Source organism: Trachymyrmex septentrionalis, unplaced genomic scaffold (assembly GCF_001594115.1).
Source record: "Trachymyrmex septentrionalis isolate Tsep2-gDNA-1 unplaced genomic scaffold, Tsep1.0 scaffold22, whole genome shotgun sequence".
In the NCBI taxonomy this organism is placed as follows: Eukaryota; Metazoa; Arthropoda; class Insecta; order Hymenoptera; family Formicidae; genus Trachymyrmex; species Trachymyrmex septentrionalis.
The window spans coordinates 2,085,957-2,099,414 of NW_017305375.1; the positions used below are offsets into that span (position 1 = coordinate 2,085,957).

The following is a 13,458-nucleotide window of genomic DNA, read 5'->3' on the forward strand; positions in this document are numbered from 1 at the left end:
CCGCCGCCGCCGCCGCCGCCGCCGCCGCCGCTATCGGACGACCGCCCGCGGCAAATTGACCGTGTTAATTTTTCACGTGCATTTTCGCGGCCGCGTATTATTCCATGAAATTTCACGGCGCGCAAATAATCCGGAAGGGGCGCCGCTCCTCCCTCGGCCCGGCTCCGGGTTCTGTTGTCGCGAAACATTAATACGAAAAAGCTCCATTACGCGCACCGGTAACGACTCGATTATTATTATTTCAAAACGTGGCGAGATATCGATTGCACGCCGCAACACTCGCGAATTAATGCACGCAACGAGAGCGCGTTACTTGCCTAATGCCGTTACTCTATCGACGCCGGAGCTTAACGACGTTCTAAATGTCCTTTTAAAGTCCGTTATTATTTCGTATTACGGTGTTTAGCGCCTGGTACAGCTGCCTGTTAACGACGGTAATTATTCTTAGGACTTCTCTCTCGGTCATTTTTTTTCCTTTTGCGGATAAATGCAATAAAACTCTCGCTTTCGATATCGCGTCAGCGTTACCTTTGATAACGATCCGTTTATCACATTGCACCTTAAGATATTAGTATTTCAGACGTTAAGTGAATGCGTATGGACTTATTCAATGCCATCATTCCGTCGCGATTATACGCATAAAATATTTCACTGCGCGAAGAAGACAAAATGAGAAAAACCTGAACCTAGAAGCTTGAACTTTTCGAGCAAAAAAAAAATTAAGCAAGATAATCTTACTGCACGAGAGATATTGACGTAAAACGGCAAACGTTCTGCCGGTGAAGCATCGTTAAAGACTTAAGCGCTGACTTAAAGGGCAGCTGAAAGAAACAAAAAGTTGTAAGAAGGAAACGACTTGGAAAGTGTAATTCCACATTAGTACACGCTATCTAAGTTTAACGTAACGTTTAATAACGGCGACGAAACGAATCGGCGCAAAACAAATCGATTTTTTTCGCGCCCTCTTTCACGCTAATTTATCATACCCCATAACTTCATTTCCGATGATCTTTTTTTCACCAGCATCGTTTCGCCGTTTTCACGATAACTGCGCCCGCATGTACCCGCGTTATAGTAAACTTCATCGAGGTCCATTACGTCCGCGAGCTCGCGGCCATTTTTTTTCATTTCGTGGGAACGAACCGTTCTGGTTTTTCGTCCCGATTATCAACGCTAACTTTTCCATCACTTTTTCGAAATCGGCAAAATGTATCGCCCATAAAGTTCATTAACGCACGCTCGGAAAATTCTGTTGGCTTTTTCGCACCGCTGCTCGCGCCCCGGTGTTCAAATCAATCCGCGCACTTTCTCACTCCCTTGCCAACCATGAGATTTACTCATCTCCTCATAAATGCTAATTCGAATTAATTTAATTAATTCTCTTTTTTTTCGTAATATTTATAACCTACACTGAAATAAAAGTGTTTAGTATTTATGATTCGTAATTGTGCGATAACATAATTATTGATTAAGCGCTCCATTTTTATAGGTTTATGGTTTTTTTTATTATTATAGCTATAATGTGTTTATACAGTAATAATTATATTAAGAGTTTTATACGTTAAAAGTATTTATATTTGGCACAAAATTTACAGTTATTTTTAGTAGCAACTATAAACATTTTTTGTATGCAGAACTATAAATTTAAGCGTTGCTAGCATTACAGCAGTAATAACTATGAGAATAGAGTTCCTAAGTATAATTATTTTACCATATAATTACAGTACAAATATCAAACATTTTTCTCTCAACGTATATATGTACAGAAAATTATTGCACGAATTTTAATACCATACGAAAGACGATATGACGTTAATGGAGAGATTTCTTTAGACAATTGGTATTTTGGATTCTAAATTTCTATTCTGAAAAGGAAAAGAGTACGTTTCTCGATTTTGATTAATGTCTAAGTGCCCCAGTACGTCGCTGCTTCATGCGAAATTCTAAATCGAGGTCACACCGAATTTTCTACTTTAACCTACTGAATGCGACAAATTTCAGCTTTCTAAAGCGGAAAGCCACGACGGACGATCTTCGCTGCGAATCTGCGGGTCTCAAAATTAGTCTCGGCTACTTCGGGGATTTCTAAATGACCTCACGGTGAGCAAACGTACCACCAAAGTACAACATGTGCAATATCATATATCACCTCTTGATGTGGGACAATATCGCTATTTCCAAAATCACAGTCTAGCTTATATCTATTATTAAATCGAATAAAATCTTAAAATAGGAGGACGTAGAAAGAGAGAAAAAGGAAGAGAGAAAAGAAGATGGAGAAACATTAAAGAACTAATTACATTGTGCAATTTTGTATTCGAGGAAAAAAAGATATTTTTCCAAGTAAAAATGACTCGTTTAAAATTCGCCTTGCACGGTAAAGTTTCAATTGCATTTGCGAATCGGATTCGGTAACTACTATTTATAGGACTACAACGCGGTCAGGGCAAGGTTTACAATTGCGACGCAAGCTTTTGCTCGCCCGAAGATTTAAGGATGCTGCGCACGGACGCGTGGCACGCCGCATTGGCCAGTGGTAATGCACGTCGAGAATTTCGCATCGTTCATTATCATACGAGTATGGCTGCACCAAGATGACAACGAATCATATGAATAATCGTCGCCTGCGCGCGGCATAAATCCAAGTTCGAAAAAATAAAATCACTTTAAAACAGGTATATCGAGCGCTGATTTGTATTGGCGTCTCGATCGGCTTCGCCATCTTGCTGATACCTGACCTACGTCATTTTCAAAATAAGCGTCCCGTATAAATCCACTGTTGGCCGACAGGTATAATAATTGCTGGGATCGTTTCGCTGTGTCATCATCGCGCAGAACGATGTCATTTTCGATCCTTTGTACCGTCGACGATTTTCGCACGCGACGATTATTATTCACCTTCGAGCGTAATTGCGCTCTTTCGCGATTGCATTTTGATGACACACAAAAATATCTAGATAAAAGCACGTATAATCGGAAAAGGGCCCAACTTGATGACGCGCCGCATCAAATGCGACTTGTAAAAATGCCCTCGGCGTGCACAAAATTTTCGAAAACTACCGGAAGCAAAGTTTACCGATAGTTTGCATTTGAACCGATTCGCGATTGAAAACGCCTGTCGATAAAACGTGCTCGAACTTTATAAAATACATTTCCGTCCATGTCGGATTAAAAGTCATCGCGTCGGAAAAGAGAGAAATAGAAAATATATTTTGCATATATTCTAGTATCAAATTTATGAGAAATATTGGACTATTAATATATAAGTCAGAATTAGATAAATAAATGAAGGATTCTGTTTTATTACTTAAAGGAACAATTTTGTAGTTCTCCTTAAAATAAATTACAAAATCAATTACAGTTTGTATTGGATCGACAAAAATTAATCAATTAAGAGAAATAAACCTATTTTTATCAAAGCGAATCTTAGTGCTTAAATATTTCAGAATAAATTTATATATATATATATATATATCGCAATCTTGTTGCGAAATTAGCCTTTTCACGAAAAGGCTAGCCTTTTTACGCAAAACGGCGCTTTTTTGCGAAATCAACGATTGTTCCTCAATTAGGCTGACGCACTTGAGGCTTTTTGTGAAAAGGCTAACTTACATCAGCCTTATTGGTTAATGATACACATTCTGCATAAAAGCTAATTAAATATCTAGCTTTCTTGCATAAATCCTAGCTCCTAGGTTTTACGCAAAAAAAACTAGATGTTTCATTAGCCTTTTTGTGTAAAAAAAGTGTATTATTAACCAATCTAGGCTTTAGAACAATAATAGTAACTATCAAATAAAAGCAAAAGGGTAATTCTTCAGAAGAGTTTCCTCACCTTCGACTTCCATGGAATTAGGCTCATTCGACGCGTTTTCACCTAAAAAAGGAAAGAAAAAAGAATCCGGAACTGCTCTGCGAAGCGAGATATTGAGTGTTGAAGTTGTAGACAACTATTGAGGTTAAGAAATCTGTCATGTATGGACAGTGGGGTGTATAGACAGTACTTATTGGTTATAACTTATCATTTAACAAAAGGAGATCGAACAGAAACGAAATTATACACCGTCTAGAAGTCGCAGCTTAGACATTAAAAAGACTGCTTTAAAAAGATTCGCACACCCCACTGTTTTCATAGGTTAGAAATATTCCAAGCGGACACTGTCTAAGCTGCAACTTCTAGGCGGTTAGGATCCAAGCGGATAGAATATGTTACTTTTTTTTTTGTTCAGCATAGCCGCCCCGAACCAATAAGCATTAGTCTACACACTCCATTGTTTACATGACAGATCTACATGACATAATAATCGTATTACATAGTAACACTTTAGTCAACTTTAATGCACAATATCTCACTTCGCAGAGCAGTCCCGGTTTTTCTGCCAGATTCTTTCATTTTACGCAAAAACGCATCGAATGAGCCTAATTTCATCGAAATTGGAGATGAGAAAGCTCTTCTGAAGAATTACCAAATTTGCTTTTATTAGATATTATTAGATTAATAATATTATACATTTTTTAAAAAGGCTAACAAAACATCTAGCTTTTTTGCGTAAAGCTTAGAATTTAGGATTTATGCAAAAAGGCTGGATGTTTCGTTAGCCTTTTTGCAGAACGTGTATCATTAACCAATAAAACTGATGTGCGTTAGCCTTTTCGCAAAAAACCTAAGTGCCTAATTTAGAAACTATCGTTGATTTTGCAAAAAGGCGCCGTTTTGCGTAAAAGCTAGCTTTTTCGTGGAAAGCCTAATTTCGCAAAAAGGTTGCAACATATATGTATAAATTCACTCTAAAATATTTAAGCACTGAAAGAGAGAGAGAGAGAGATCTGCATTGATCGATACAAGTTTATTTCTCTTAATTAGAATAAAAAAATATTAAAATTTTAGTTATATCTTTCTGCCTATGGAAAAATGTTTAAGTTAACACATAGTAGAGTGACTTATTAAGAGAATCATTTACTGAAAACGCTGCTAAATGAATTCCGTCAAGTACATTAAAAAAATTATTTCTACCCGAACGGGCAGACGAACGTGGCAAGTGCAGATCAGTACATATATCTTTTATGACGTATATATCTCTTATGAAAGAAATGTGAAATGCTGCGAAAAATGTATAACATTTATTCCACACGTACACATTATCGCTTGAATACTTTTAAAACAGGCTTTAAAATTCTTGCATAAAACCGGTCTGTCGAATGCGACGCGACAGATGACCGTCGCGAGAAAAGATACAAAGTCGAGAGCAAAGAAAAATAAAGATAGATGACGATAATTTAGGACAAATGCGAATTTTTTCACGTCACAATTCCATATTACGTGACGACGATGCGGCGCAAAAATCGCGCACGATTTCGGGAAATCAAGCTCGGCGCTCGCGGGCAATTCGAGCCTCGCGAGTCTTCGCCTTGACATTTCGCGGCGAGGGAGAAAGAGAGGCGCGATCAATTTCAAACCGCGGCGACCGCGAGAATAGATGTGGTAACCGAACGGAGCCGGAGCGATTCGAAAATAACGTCGAAGATAATCGCGCTTTTTCCCGATCGCGCGCTGAGATAATCGCGCGAGAATTGCACTAGGTCGGGCTGATTACGTTTTAATACCGCCCCGATCATTATCTGCGCGTTATAAAGTATCGTGAGAGACGCGGGCGACGCCTATCGCGATAGTCTTGAAAATGTTTTAATAGCAGCAAGATCGCGCATGATTTTTGAGAATCGTGAGAATAATCGCCCCGGCGACATCCCCCTTCGATATAGTAATAGCTTTCTGCATTCCATATTCTGAGATCAAATCTCTAATCTGGTTGAAAATGGACGAACCATCAGAAAATTCTGAATACCGATTTGCCCATTATCAAACAATTAATTTCCAATTAATGCAATCGGACTTTTTCCAATGCAAAGTACCCAAAAAAGAAAAAAAAAAAAAATAGACAAAGATCAGAATATAAAATTGATTTTTGCTTAAAAACGTAGCTAATTACAAGAAACATCTTTTAACATCTTTTTAAACGTTCAAATTAAATTGCTCAATGCAACTAATTATAAGACTAATCAAAGTATCGATAAACAATTAAAAAGTCGTAGAGAATGATACTGGATTAAATTTTCCGGAAGTATCAATTTTCAATTAATTACATATTCACAGATAAGAGAAACAGCGATAATTCCCGTGCAGCGCGTACAAAAAGGGAGAGGACGAAGCGGGAAGCGTCGCATTCGTGATAATTCCTCGGGCTGGAAGCACGCGCGATCGCGTACGAAAATGGCGATGTGCACCGCGGCTATTTGCCGATATCGCACGGATTCGCGCGTGTTGTCGCAATTTAAGCCGATACGACCGACCTTTCGCCGCGCGCATAGATTAATTTCGCTAAATTATTACGTCAATAAACGTCCGTGCTTAACGCGCCGTTAAACGTTCGGCCGGCACTTCCGAGGTAACGATACCGCGATTTATCACCGCGGCGGAGAAAATTCGCGAGGCCACGCTCGCTCGCACGCGCGTGCGGCGGCCGTGAGTCACTTCGATGAGTCTCCAACTTCCCGAGGATGGTGAACGAAGAGAGATCTCGCCGGTGACGCGAGATGCGCCTAAACTTTGCGCCGGACTTTGGGAGGCAGCCATTCGAGAACGAGTGCTCGTTCATTTTTAAAATCGATGTGACGTCACAAACGTCAAGAGCAATTGTTTTGTGTCTCTTTGTCTAGAAATCATGACGCACGTGGTGCTCTCCTGCACGGTCTACTGCGTCGTTAATAAAGTTTCTGTCTTATAGGTTATATCGCCTTTCTTCCGTCACTCTGCGTCGCAGTCTATATCGTTGCATTGCTAAAGTAATGTAATTATGTTTGTTTAAGTGGATTTTTCTCGACGCAACGAAAAACAGCCCGTCGATAAAATCTGGTTAATCTATTATTTTCGTGTCAACAAATTTGCTAAAGTCTCTAAAAATTTAGATAGATACAAATCTGAAGATAATTTTATTGGGATCTTCAAATATTAATTATGTAGAATGCTCTTTTCGCAGCATTGCTCATCTTGCTTGAAATTCTAATGTAATTATTTCGATGATCGAAAATTATTTTCAGATCTGTGTGTAGCTAAATTTTTAGATTTTATACTTTAACAAAGTCGTTCTTTCCATGCAAAATTATTACGTAGGACACTTGCGGATAATCGAGCGATATAAATTTGGACATCCCAGCAATTAGCTTGAATGTCCCTACGCAGTCATTTTGGTATACAAAATTTATTTATAGATCTGTATACATATCTACCTAAATTTTTAGATACTTTAGCAAAACCGTTCTTTTCATGCACGTAACATTATCCATATTATTTTCTTCTCTAGAATTACGGGGCGAACGGAATGAAAAGTTAACGAGTGATCTCTCATATGTAACAGACAGTTATTAGAATTATTTCGTAATTCGTAATGAATAATATTGTATAATAACGATGTATAATAACTTGTGTAATAATTATGCAAGTTTACGATTCTCTGCGTATCACGTTTTCGCCGGACAGGCCGGAAACGGCGGCGCCAATCAGGAATCGGGAACAAGATCACCGTTAAGGTGTCTCGCTTGAAAAATATTGGGTTCGATCGAGAAAACAAAAAGGAACGTCAGGCGATGCTAGTTTACGCCAGTTTACACGCATTTCCATCGAATTAGCCTCGCACACAGCCTGTGCGTTCTTTTTGCGACATGCACGTTCTAATTACCCCGCGAACCAAGCGCTAAGCATCGCTCGACTAGGCATAGTATAATTGGTTCGTAGAACGTAAACATCCAGGAATCTGTTTACTCGATAGATCGCGCCTCTGTTATCGGAAGAAAATTGCATTCTGAGGAGTACCCGCTGTCGTCTCATGCCGGCTGCGCGTTCCCGCCCTTCCGGTGAGCTTCCTAAACGTTCTTTGCCGCGTTGCAGCTGAACGAAAATTGCACATACGAGTACACCGGCTCTCACAACTAAAAAAATCTTCAATTTTAACGTTTGTTTAACGCGCGTTAACAAAAGATGCCGCTTCTTAAATCGCAAGCAGAAAAAAAGTACCAAACGTACACAATTCACTAACAAATACACTGGAAAAAAAAAAATCTCTAATTTCAAAGAAATATCTCTTTGCTCGTATTCAAAAAAATTATTTCTTTGAATCGATGAAAATTTCTTTGAAAATAAGATATTGCACTTTCGAAGAAGTAAATTTTTTTTAACGCGAGCAAAGAGATATTTCTTTTAAAATTAAGACTTTTTTTTCCAACATATAAATACAGATTATTGCACTTGAGAGATAATCATAGACCGACATTTGAGAAGAGCTACGAAAAGATCGAGGACGAAACGTGTCGAATCCAAATCGGGAAGGAATTAAAATCGCTTGACGAAGAGGAGGTATTTGCACGTAATATCGTCCCTGGGATTTCGCGGATTATCCCGCCGTCCGCGTTTGGATATGTCAGGAAATATCAAAAAGTAGTGGTCGAAATTTATTGGCAGAATTTTCGAACGGAACGACGTCGCGCGCGGCAGAGCCGAGAGATCCGGCGTGGAACGAAAGAATTTCGATTTGCGCCTCGGCTGTACGCGCATTCGAATCTCGGCGTTTTCAGCTTTCGAACGTCCGCGGATCGTCCGTGCACGTCGGTAACGTCGGAGACAACGAGGTTCCGGTCTCACCGACTTGTCGGAGCGACAGGTTTCCGCGACGGAACACGTGACGACCGGCATCGCTCGATAAAACTGACAGACGCGCGCGGGGCGCGTTATACGCGTTATAGCTTCGTATCCTTCGACGCGCCGTTCAAGCCGCACAATTTTTACTCGATCGCAGATCAACTATCTATCGATTTTGATATGCGTTTCTCTTCTAGAATAATATCGTATGTCGGACATTAATAATATCAAATCACGAATAAAGCCACAATTTTTAAATCGGAAAAATTTCACGCGCACATTTTTTTTTCTTTTTCGTATGTGTCATAACTTGACACGTAGAACGTTTTCAACATTAGCGCCTGTTTCTACGTTTCTACGAATATAGATTAACTTTAACCTTGGTTTCATTTACTCTTTGTCTTTTTCTCATTCTTAAAACTAGAAAAAGATGGAGAGTCAGTTGAGCCAAGATTAAAATTAATCACGCTACAGATATGACAATTTAGGAAAAATTCAATGAACAAACATTCTTCGCATGTGCCATAACTTGACACATAGTACACTTTTCAGTTCAATCTACTCTTCGTCTCTTTTTAATTGTTAGACTTAAAAAAAGGTGAAAAGTTAGTTAAAATTAAGAGAGATCAAAATTAAACTATTGTACATCGAAGATAGTAGAACTAGATTGGCATAAATCTGTTTTTATTTTATTAGATAAACTCTTTGAATTGATGCACAAATATAATTTGTTCCACTTCAACTTATTGCACTGTGTGTACCAATTCAGAGAGATCTTCGATAAAGAACAGGCCTACTATTAGTAGCTCCTGAACAATTTTTAAGAAAGAATAACGCAACACAGCTGCTAGCTTCGACTATTATTCCATCCATCAAACGTATATATCAGCAATTTATTTCTCGCGTCGAATTTTCTTCAATCTCGGCTGTACTTTGAGTAATCGTATGCCCGTCTAAAGCGAATGACAAATAAAATGAGAAATATTTGATGTTTCCATTCCTCAAAGCGCAAATCATTACGGATTCGCATTGATTTTAAGGGAGAACGCGCCCCGCCACCGGAGCAACGTGTGTTTTTCAACTCACCAGTACAAAAGAACCTTGGTAAACGTTATCCGACACAATGGCGCGATTGGAATCGATCTGGATCAAATTCGCTCGCGTGAAACAACTCGCGGATTAATAATTACAACGGTGCTTTTCTATCGAGGCAAAATTATGATTCGATATTACGCAGACAGTACATGCAGAAATTTTAGCTGTCGTGTTTATATATATAATCATTGAGAAATTATAGCGCGAAATACGCGAAAAAGACGTAGCAGCGGCTATTCCGCGGAAAGAAGAAATATTTTTTTACGCTTCTCTTTTATGGTAATTACTTGCGGCTCACTTCTGTGAGAGTCACTCGTTGAATCACTGTTTCACACGACGATTTATCACGATTAATTTACACGAGAGTGCACTGCGATTATTTAAAAACAAAACTGATAAAATAAGGTACAGAAATTTTGTCGCGATATCGATAACGTTGAATACAAGTATACAAAATATAACATTTTTATAACACAGTATGTATAAATAAGCAGGACAGCAGTTTTCGGTTATTGCGACAGTTTATTTGTTATTGCTCTAATTCAACTCTGCCTATTGTGTGCCGATCTTTTTCACGAGTCATTCTCACAATTTCTCCGAATTTATTTATATTTTTTAGTCGTCTCATAAATCCTTATGCATCTCTTCATCCCTTTTTGATTCGCTTTCTTCTCTTTCACTAAAAATTTCAAGCTTCCTTACTTATTCACGCAACTCTGACAAGCAACTGCAAGAAACTGGACTCACAATACAGACAATAATTTGAACGAATATAGAAAGTTCCACTAACAATTTAAATTTCATAATTGAATGAAAACTACTCATTGTGCCATTGAATTGCTTTGATAACGTTTGAAATTGAAGCAAGAGAATTAAAAAAAAAAGAAAAATGCTTCTCTACAGTTATCTTGGATCATTGAAAAAGGTCGAAGGAATATATCCAGGAAAATGATCATTGTGGCCACTTCAACCGGTTAATTTCCCAGAAACGCATCGGACGACATCGTCCCCACATCGGCAATGAGAAAACTCGAGTGACACCGAGAGACAGAAACGGCGTGCGAAATAACTTGCCTGTGGCGGTCGTAACGGGGTCAATTCGCCGCTCGGGAGAGAAAGAAAGAGAGCGAGAGAGCGAGAGAGAGAGCGCGAGAAAGAGAGAGAGAGAGAAAGAAGTGGTCGCAGGGTAGATGATCGTAGACAAAACAGCGATAACAAAAATGATGACGGAGATGTCTGAAGAAAGCACAATTGCAGAGTGCCGACTCCGAATCTCTCCGTATCTCTGACAAAGATGCGTCTATTTAAAGTGATCGTCATCCGCGCGTCTCGATGCACTCGCAACGAGGATACGCTCGCGCTCGCGAGCGTACTATCTTTTCGGCCATTTTGGTGTCTAAGAGAACCGACGGTAGTCGGCGGTCTCGCGCGGGGGACCCTCGATCGGCTCCTCTTTATAACTCTTCTCTATCTCTTTCTCTCTTTCTCTCTCTCTCTCTCTCTCTCTCTCTCTCTCTCTCTCGTTTCCTCTCCTCGCGCACCTAGAGACACACACTATGACACGTGCACATTCTCCTTTGACGCACACGCGCGAGCGCGGACGAGAAGGCGCACTCGCGCGCGCGCGCGCGTACCAGAGGACACTCCTTCTCACTCGCACACAATCTACATACATACACATGCACCGCTCTTTCGTTCTTCCATGCACCGGTACTCCGACACTACTCCGTTTCGTGTATCTCTAATTGCCGCGCGCTCGTAGGAAATGGTCAAATTTCGAAGCGCCGTTAACAAACGCGTTCTCTCTCTCTCTCTCTCTCTCTCTCTCTCTCTCTCCTTTTTCTCTCCTCTCCCTTTCTTTCCTCCTCCGCGATTCGCGAATGAAACGACGACTACTCACTCTCGCGACGGGAAGAATCGTCTTCTTCTTCTACTTCTTCCTCCCCTTGCTTTTCCTCACGCGTGTACCGCTTCCTCGGAGCTTCTCACGTCGGCCAGCCGGTCTCCAATGCGATCGGCAAGCTTCACCGACGACATCCTTCTTCCGTCCCGCGAAGAATTGTACTAGTTCCGAAAGTCTCCTTACTCCGACTCCGTCGCGATTCCTCTCCTTCGGATGTGTACACTCGCGAAAACGAAGCACCGCGATCGCGGAACAGGAGCCACGTCGCGTACGGGCTGACGACACGCGGGCGCGCGGGCGTCGCGACGATCGACGGACGGATGCACCGCGCGATGCACCCCCGCGTCCACCCCCCTCCTCACAAAACTTCTCTCTCTCTCGCTCTCTCTCTCTCTCTCTCTCTCTGGAAGGAGCCTGTTGCTCCGGTTCCGTTTCGCAGTGACGTATCTCGCGGATCACCGGCGTTCCTCCCTCCGTTCTTCTCTCGTCACCCCCTGTGATCGCGACACGCGATAACGCTGCCGCGGATACCACCACGGATTAACAACAGCGGCGATCTTTTCTCTCGCCCGCCGATCTATTCTCTTCGGCCGGCCGATCTCTCTCGTCGCTCGTCCTGTCCCTCGTCTTATTCTCCTTCCCGTGACGTAGCGCGACGACGACAACGAACTCGCGATCGAGGATTATTTCATTGCGATCAGCGATCATTCGAACCGAATCCGGCGCGCATGCACCACAACAACAACAACAACAATAACAACAATGACGGCGGCGGCAGCGGCGACAACGACTCGCGACTCTCGGTGGAATCTTTCTTTTTTTCACTTGGCGGCCTTTCAACCCTTCACGATCACCCTCGCGTTTTCCGTCTCTCTCGTTCTCTCTCACACACCTCTCTTAGAAGGCGGACCAAGAGATCTCTCTCTCTCTCTCTCTCTCTCTCTCTCTCTCTCTCTCTCTCTCTCTCTATCTCTATCTCTCTCCCCGGTTTCTCTCCTTGCCTCGCGATCTTTTTCTTTCTTTCCTTTCTTCCGCACCGCGTCTCTCCCGCTTTCTTTCACTCCCTACACTCTGTCCATCCCTCGCGCGTCACTCTCCCCCTGCTCCCGGTTAAACTCCTGCTCGCGCGTTAAACACGGGCGAGAGGGAGACGAGACGACGGACACACGCACACGCACTCCACTTGCCCAGGCCTCGACGTTTGATCCGGCTCCGGATATGCGACGTTAAGTCGAGTTGCGTTGGGTCGCGCTGCGCTCCCGTAACTGCATCCGCGTCGGACGGCACGGCTTGCGCGCTGGGAGCGCCAGCGCCGCCATCCGACCACCCCACCATCATCTTCGCTATCCACCACCACCACTCGACACTACCACCACCACCACCACCATCACCACCACCACCATCACCACCACCACCATCGTCGCCACCACCGCCACCGGCACCGGCACTACTACCACCATCTTCCTCATCGCCGTCGGCATCACTACTATTACTACACTACTACTACTACTACTACTAGTACTACTACTACTACTACTACTACTACTACTACTACTTTTGACGATGCAACTAGGTGCACCACTACTAGCCACTACGCTACCAACACCACGACCTTCCTCTACGCTCGCTCCCCGTCACACTATCGCGACCGGTTACCATCACCATCATCCGGACGTCGTGGACGTCGTCAACGACGCCGACGACGACGACGACGATGAAAGCGGCACGACGCGATACACAAGTGTGTATCGCCATAGTGCATGCGTGCATA

At 42.1% G+C, this 13,458-nt stretch overlaps 1 protein-coding gene across 1 annotated transcript in view; it reads right to left on the reverse strand.

The window, feature by feature from the left end:
• The window catches only part of LOC108748318 (mushroom body large-type Kenyon cell-specific protein 1), a 96,261-nt gene extending 83,980 nt beyond the window's left edge, over positions 1-12,281 (reverse strand). Inside the window, exon 1 of the mRNA XM_018486377.1 lies at positions 11,685-12,281. The gene's annotated coding sequence lies outside the window, so the exon portion shown is untranslated. The remainder of the gene's footprint in view (positions 1-11,684) is intronic.
• Between the last annotated feature and the right edge of the window lie 1,177 nt (positions 12,282-13,458).